This window comes from Xenopus laevis, chromosome 1S (assembly GCF_017654675.1).
Source record: "Xenopus laevis strain J_2021 chromosome 1S, Xenopus_laevis_v10.1, whole genome shotgun sequence".
In the NCBI taxonomy this organism is placed as follows: domain Eukaryota; kingdom Metazoa; phylum Chordata; class Amphibia; order Anura; family Pipidae; genus Xenopus; species Xenopus laevis.
This window is the reverse complement of record NC_054372.1, coordinates 25,157,189-25,165,396: the sequence shown is the minus strand read 5'-3', so window position 1 is coordinate 25,165,396 and position 8,208 is coordinate 25,157,189. Positions and strand designations below refer to the sequence as shown.

Below are 8,208 nucleotides of genomic sequence, written 5' to 3'. Positions count from 1 at the left end.
ATTTCTAGCCTTATTCCATTTTAGACTTTCCTTGTCCTTTAAGGTTTTTTTGCCATTATCCCCCCCCACACCGTTCAACTAGCAACTGTTTACAGAGAATATATGAGTCAGTCAGTACCAGAAATATCATTGATAAGGTCAGTGCATAACATTCTTTAATTAATTTTCCACTTTTAATAATTAAGGACTTTTGTAAAGGTGATTCGTTAAAGAACTAAAGCTTACGTAAAGAAGTAGCTAGAAATGGTACATTATGTTTTGGGCTTCTGTACTAGCCCATGGCAACTTTAGCAGTAAAGATCTGTCTCCAAAGATGCCCCAGTAGCTCCCCATCTTCTTTTCTGCTGATTCACTGCACATGCTCTGTGCTGCTGTCACTTACTGAGCTTAGGGACCCACTCACAATATACAGTACACATAGAATAGAAATGTCACAAAAGGCTGATTAGTAGTTAATACATATAATTACTACATGGCAGCACAGAAACCAGTACAACTCACATCAGAATTTAATAATCAGTTTTGTAGCATCCATTTATATTATAGACCAACCTCATTTTCTGCTGGATAATTAGTGACGACCCCCAAAGTTTAGCTTCTCGACAGCTGCTCAGAGCCCACTGAGCATGTGAGTGTCACAGACACTTTCCAAGATGGTGACCCCCTGTGACAAGTTTGAAGTCCTGGATCATTGCTGCTATTGACAAGCTGAAACTTTAGGCTGGTGCAATAAGTTCAGTATATAAAACATGGCATTTTTAGCCACATTCATTTCTAGGGTTTAGTAGCTCTCCTTTAAACTGAACAAGACCTTTGTGTTTATGGGCAGTTTTACATTTTCACACCTGCTCTTGGCCCTTCCATAGGAATCACAGCCAATATATTTTCACACATTTATAACTGCAGAGTAATACATAATCCACCAGTTTACAGTCAATTTCTTTTTAACAGAGAGAGCAAACAGTATGTCAGATGAGTGTAAGCGCAGCAAGGCAAGAGATCCTATGAAAGCTGATCACAAGAGGCCACAATCCTCAACTGCACATGTAACAAAGTCATCATCCAATAAGGAGTCTCCTCTGAAGACCAGCTAAAAGTTGGCTCTCATGAAACAAAAGGATGAAGCTACCAAAGAAAAGTCTTCTCCAGAAATAAAAGCCAAGAACATTTCACCAAAGAAGGAGCATCCACACTAGAGAAATCACCACAGAAAACTGGGGTAATAATCCTGATTGCAGGAATGGACAGAATCACACCAGAATCCAATCATTATAGGAATCCTATGCTTATTGATTATCAGTGAAACAGTGGCACAAACATCATGTTGTTTCCTATTACAGAACTTAATAAATCGAAATATTTTTTTTTTGTTTTTTTTCCCCAAAGTCAAGTCCTGAGCAAGCCAATTTTAAGACCTACCGGAATTTTATTAATTGGGAAGGTCCAAAAGCTCTGGGCTCTAAGGAAATTCCCACAGCAAGGGGCCCATTTACTTAGTTCGAGTGAAAGAATAGAAGAAAAAAAACTTCGAATTTCGATTGAATTTTTTGGCTACTTCGACCATCACATTGGCTACTTCGACTTTGAATCGAACGTTTCGAACTAAAAATCGGTCGAATATTCGACCATTCGATAATCAAAGTAGTGTCTCTTTAAAAAAAACTTCGACCCCCTACTTCGCCACCTAAAACCTACCAAGGTGCAATGTTAGCCTATGAGGAAGGTCCCCATAGGCTTTCCTATGTTTTTTTGATCGAAGAAAAATCGTTTGATCGATGGATTAAAATCCTTCGAATCGAACGATTCGAAGGATTTAATCATTTGATCGAATGATTTTTCGTTCGATCGAACTATTTGCGGTAAATCCTTCGACTTCGATATTCGAAGTCGAAGGATTTACATTCGGCAGTCGAATATCGAGGGTTAATTAACCCTCAATATTCCACCATATGTAAATCTGCCCCAGAGTGATTGTTTTCATTGGTAGCTACTGTATTAACTGTTTGTAACAGATTTTGCAGTTTTCTGTTTGGAGAGAGCTAATGGAAATGCTGATTTTATTTACTGAACTTACTGCACCATCCTAAAGTTTCAGAATCTCTATTACAATAATGATTCAAATGTTCAAAGTTATGCGCAGGAGCTCACTATCTAGGATTTTGTTAGGAATCTCAGTGACACGCAGATGCTCAGTGTGCTTGGAGCAGCTTTTGAGAAGCTAAATTTAGGGAATGTTACCATATGTAAACTTTAAAAGGTATCACTACAGAGATTAACTGCATTGTTTAAACCTCAAATTCAGACTCTAATCCCCTGTATTGTTCACACTTGTGACACCTCGATTGTTTATATCCTAAAGCCTGTACTGTTCACACCTGAGACCCAGACTGAAATTGCCCACATTGTTCACCTGTTCACACCTTATTTAAAATGCTAATGGGGCACCAGCACTGTGTCACTGTATGTAGTACATATTAGAATGATAGCTTTCCCTGTCTCCTGCTCTGTTCTGCCTTCCCTCCCTGTGTGTGCCATTCTCTGCTTGCCCAGTGCTGCTTGTGTGTGCCATTCTCTGCTTGCCCTGTGCTACTTGTGTGTGCCATTCTCTGCTTGCCCTGTGCTACTTGTGTGTGCCATTCTCTGCTTGCTGCGTGCTACTTGTGTGTGCCATTCTCTGCTTGCCCAGTGCTGCTTGTGTGTGCCATTCTCTGCTCGAAAACATGTTGTGTTCAATAAAAGCACTTATTTTACAGCAACCCACTCTGCTGACTAAAGTTCATCACTACTTTTTCCTTGTGTTCTTGGCTTCATTGGACGGAAGCACAGTGATTGAACAGTCTGGTTGAATCCACTCTACTTGCTTGTTTAATCATGTGTTGGGAGGTTGTTGTATTATCCACAGGGGAGGATGAGGCATATGGATTTAAGGGTATGTTTTTAACATAACTTCAATTTTTCACATATGAGTGATGAGGGATTCCCCTGCCATTTGGTTTTTTTGGTGTGCTACCACCGTTAATGTGGATATGATCTTAAAAGTTTTGTGGTAACATGGGTGTGGTTTACAGTGGGTGTGGTTTAAAAGGGGGAGTGGCCAACACTGACTTCAATTATCAGCCCTCCACCACATAGGCCAGTAAAATTTTAGCTCTCTGTACCACAGAAGTTGGACAGCACTGCCTTATGGAAACCCCAGAAAGGCCATCTCCCATGTTATCCAAATAATCCAATTTTTTAAAAAAAATTGTTTCCTTTTCTTTCTAGTAATAAAACAGTAGCTTGTAATTGATCCAAACTAAGATATAATTAATCCTTATTGGAAGCAAAACCAGCCTATTTGGGTTTATTTAATGTTTACATGATTTTCTAGTAGAAGATCCAAATTACAAAAAGATCCATTATCCCGAAAACCCCAGGTCACCAGCATTTTTGATAACAGGTCCCATACTAGTACACTTTTTTTGTTAACCTTTAGTTCTCCTTTACAGGTAAGGGCACACCTTGCGTTTCGGGAAATTTAATCGCCTCTTCTTTGGGGCAACTAATCTCCACGAACGGCTTCCCCCTGTCTTTCGCCGGCTATAATAAAAAAACGCCTGCGGCATGGCACATGTGGCGCTTCGTTTTCCGAAGTCGCCCTAAGTTGCCATCACGAGGCGCAGCGTGTGCCATGCTGCAGGGTTTTTTCATTATAGCCGTTTTGGGGAGATTAGTCACCCCAAAAAAGAGGCGATTAGTCGCCAGGCGACTAAATCCCCCCGGAATTGCCAGGTGTGCCCTTACTCTAAGAGCAATATACACATGACGATCTCCTACACTCGCCAACCAATCAGCCTTATCAAAGGTTTGTTTCATATGACTTTGTGTGTGTGTGTTTACAGCTGTCTTTTTTGTGTTAGCATATCAGTGGCTGCTTGTAATATCTAGTATTTAAACTTTGTTTAATGCTTGTTGGTTGTTAGGGTCACAGACCATGACATCTTTTGCTGTGGCAGCAGCCAGAGATTTAAGGTGGCCATACACAGGGAAATCCGCTCATTAATGCCCATATTGAGGTGGGCGTTCACGGGCTGATCCGATCGTGGGCCCTAGGGCCCAACCATCGGATCAGAATGGAGGCTATACGGGCAATCGAATCAAGGGACTGCATCAACAAACCGCCGGGATTTTTTACCCTGCCTGATCGGCATCTGCCCAATTTCCGGATATCGATTGGGGATGCCCGTCAGATGGCCCCGCACACAGGCCAATAAGCCGCTGACTCGGTCTGTCAGCAGCTGTTATCGGCCTTTAGTTTATACTAATGGTTTGTCTCACAGTGCAGCCTGGCATTTATTTGTGGCAGGATTTAATTCAATTTCGACTTAAAGTCTTAATAACATGAAAAAGACATAAAAGGCTCATTTGGAATTGATAATTGTGTGTGGATGAATGTTAGCGACAGTGAATGTGTTTTGACTGGAAATGATTTGTGTGAAATCGCAGTTAAAAATAATGCATTGTAAAGAGATAGAAAACACAAAGAATACAATTTTTCTTGCACTTTTGTCAGGATGGAGAGAACTGCATGGAGTGCCTGACCTTTTTGATCACTGGTGTTTCAGAATCTATTGAAAGAGATGAAGCCAAGTCCTTGGTAGCAGGTCCGGACTGAGAACTAAAATAGGCCCTGGCAATTCAGGTACACAAAGGCCCAATCAGCCCACTCAGAGGCCCAAACAGCCCCCACCAGCCCACTAAATACTGACTTTCTATGGGACCTCATAGCAGCCCCTCTGGCATTTGCCAGAACCCACAGATTGCCAGTCCGGGCCTGCTTGGTAGAAAGGTACAGAGGAAACAACATTGGGGTAAATTCACTAAACGACGAAGCGCCTAACGCTAGCGTTAATTCGCTAGCGTAGCGCATTTTCGTTAATTCGCCGCTTCACTAACGGACGCTGGCGTAAATTCGCTAGTGTTACTTCGCACCCTTACGCCTGGCGAATTTGCGCAACGGATGTAACTACGCAAATTCACTGACGCACAAATTTTTCTGAACGCTACCTTTATGCCAGACTTCCTTCGCCACCTCAGACCAGGCAAAGTGCAATAGAGTAGATAGGGATTGTTGGCGTTTTTTCTATATTATGGGTGATAGGCTGAAAAAGATCGAAAAAATTTTTGGGGCTACCCTCCTTCCCCCCTACATTTCCTAACTCATGGCACCTTAACTATACAGTGGGCACATGTGTAGGGCAAAATAAAAATTGTATTTGCTGTTTTGAAGGTTTCCCAGGCTTGTGTAGTGCTGCTACATATACCTCCATTGTAACTTCAATTTGGCACCGTATGCAAATTAAGCATCGCTAGCGTAATTTTGCTTGGCGAATTAATGCTAGCGCAACTTCGCAACCTTACGCTTCCCCTGAGCGCAACTTCTGATTTTAGTGAAGTGCTGCGAAGCGCGGTGAAGAGGACGCTGGGGCAACAACAAATCTTAGTGAATGTCCCACAAAGGGTGTGAAGAAGGAGCCAGAGGAATCACAGCCAAGCACTACTGATTGGGACTTGCCGTGTGAAAGTTTGTTATGGGTAGATAAATATAAACCCACATCTATAAAGCAGATCATTGGACAACAAGGAGAGCAGAGCTGTGCTAATAAACTAATGAAGTGGCTCAAGAACTGGCACCAGAACCTCTCTTCTGATGAAAAGAAACATATTGGTAATCACACTCGTATAACTACCTTTAAAAATGCAGTCAGGTCTGTTTGGTGTTGGTACAGGTATAGGACCTGTTATCCTTAATATTCAGGTTTTCCAGATAACAAATCTTTCTGTAATTTAGATCTTCATACCTTATATCTATTAGAAAATCATGTAATATATAAAATGTTAAATAATTCAATTGGCTGGGTTTGCTTCCAATAAGGATTAATTATATCTTAGTTTGGATCAAGTACAAGGTACTGTTTTATTATTACAGAGAAAAAGGAAATTATTTTTAAAAAGTTTGGATTATTTGGATAAAATGGAGTCTATGGGTGTGGTTTAAAAGGGGGAGTGGTCAACACTGGCTTCCGGTATCGTCCCTCCACCACTTAGGCAAGAAAAATTCCTGCCCTTCTTACCACAGAAGTTGGACAGCGCTGTTCTAAATAATAAAATGTTGAGGGTTTAAAAAAAAAAAATGCAGACCACAACAAGCACAATTGTATTTAAATAGTTAAATAGAGGTTGTCTGTTAAACTACGTAGAACTGCAGGAAAAGATCTTAACGTTCAGGTTAAACTAAAATAATCTAACAATAAATAATAAGTAGGAGGTAGAATTTATGTTTTCATTTTACCTTGCCTGTATTGCAGCAAAGTTTAACAAATTTGGAGGCAAAGATGATGGATCTTCCTTTAAAGCTGCGCTGCTGTCTGGTCCTCTGGGTGTTGGCAAAACTACAACAGCTGTGTAAAGGTGGCCATACACGGGCCGATAAAAGCTGCAGACAGACAGTGTCGGTAGCTTATTGGCCCGTGTATGGGGCCCCCCGACGGGCTTCCCTGATTGAGATCTGGCCGAAAGTCGGGCAGACGTCGATCGGATGGGACGAAAAATCCCATCCGATCTATCCCATCTATTCGCTGATGTGGTCCTGGGTTCCGACCGCCCATTACTATTCGTTAGGATCCGATCGTTGGGCCCTAGGGCCCACAATCAGATCAGCCCGATATTGCCCACCTCAAGGTGGGCATATCGTGGAGAGATCCGCTCGTTTGGCGACATCAACAAACGAGCGGATATCCATGTATGGCCACCTTTAGTCTGTGAGGTACATTGTTGTTTTCAGCTTCTCATTCTGTCCATGAGCAATATCTACAAATGCAATGAGTAGTGTAGGGAGACGCTTGTTTGCTTATAGGTCATGTTTAGTAGCATAGGCGGATTTTAATGAACGATTAGGGAGTCTAAGCTTTCCCAAGCCTTTCCTGCAAAACAATCAAACAATCAAAGATCCCTATTATCTGTATGTGTAATGACCACAATCATCCCAAGATTCGCTCTTTGGCAAAATACTGCTTTGATCAGAGGGTGGAGCAGATAAAGGTTAGGTTTCATTTTGTGTTTGTTTTGTTGCATTTCTCAAACCAGATGTAAAAAGAAATTAATTACAACAATGCTTATGTATTATGTAATTGTATTAGCAAAGCACAAGTTGCCCTTTATTCTTCCTGCAACACACACAGCCCATATGTCCTTGCATTAATAGTGCATAGCTTCAGATTGGACAATGTTCTGCTCATTTAAGGAACTTATCATCCTAGCATATTTCACAAGGGCGGCTGCAGTATATTGCACAAATCAAATGCTCCTTACTTTGAAGGAACTCCTCTATGTGGCTGCTTTAGCCTTAAATGTCCATAATCCTTATGTTCTTGGTGATAAATATGTTTGTTAAATCGTTTGGTAACGGTGTGCGCAGAATTACATTACAACCTAATTTGCTTTAAGCAGTTCTTACAACCAATTGATGCTGATGTGCTTTTGTCCGGCTTTTGTTGTTGCTGTGCTGCAGGGAGCAATGATGTCTGCGGCATTTAAGGAAGATTTGAAGATTCCACCTCCAGCTATGAATGAGATCATTTTAGGGGCAAACCAGGACATCTGTCAGGTTAGTGACGCAGGTCTTTGTTTACTCTTTAAAGACCATGTAAAGGAAACTTTTGAAAAGGAAACTAAGCACCCAGAGCTACTGGAGGAAAAAAAAGAAATAGAGCTGAATTAGAGAGAAAAACAAGAAGGTAAAGAGGAAGAGAATGCAAATCTAGCATCCTTAGGTTTTGTGTAGGGCATTGGTAGGTGTAGGTTAATAGGATCTAAAAGGCCTCAAATTATCCAACACTGCCTTTTCTCTTTATGGATTTAGTGGAAACATGAAAAAACACTTGCTTCTCCTGAGCAAAACTGCTGACAGCATTTGTGATGGAGACCTTGTTGACCGAATGATCCGCAACAAACAGACTTGGAGCATTCTGCCCACACAGGTACTGTATGTATGGAAATGTGACTCAAATGATCATTTTATTTACATCTGTTTCTATTCAGTTTATGGTGCAGATACACTGTTCAGCCCTGCTAGCTGTGTTCATGGCAGGGAATAAGGTTCAATGAGCAATAATACTTTTTTTTATTTTTTTTGTTTGTAACTTATATTTTTATTGACGAACAAAAGAG

The 8,208-nt window shown here is 41.1% G+C and overlaps 1 pseudogene; it reads left to right on the top strand.

The window, feature by feature from the left end:
- Positions 1–7,759, top strand: part of LOC108704237 — a 21,312-nt pseudogene extending 13,553 nt beyond the window's left edge.
- Positions 7,760–8,208: the final 449 nt, after the last annotated feature.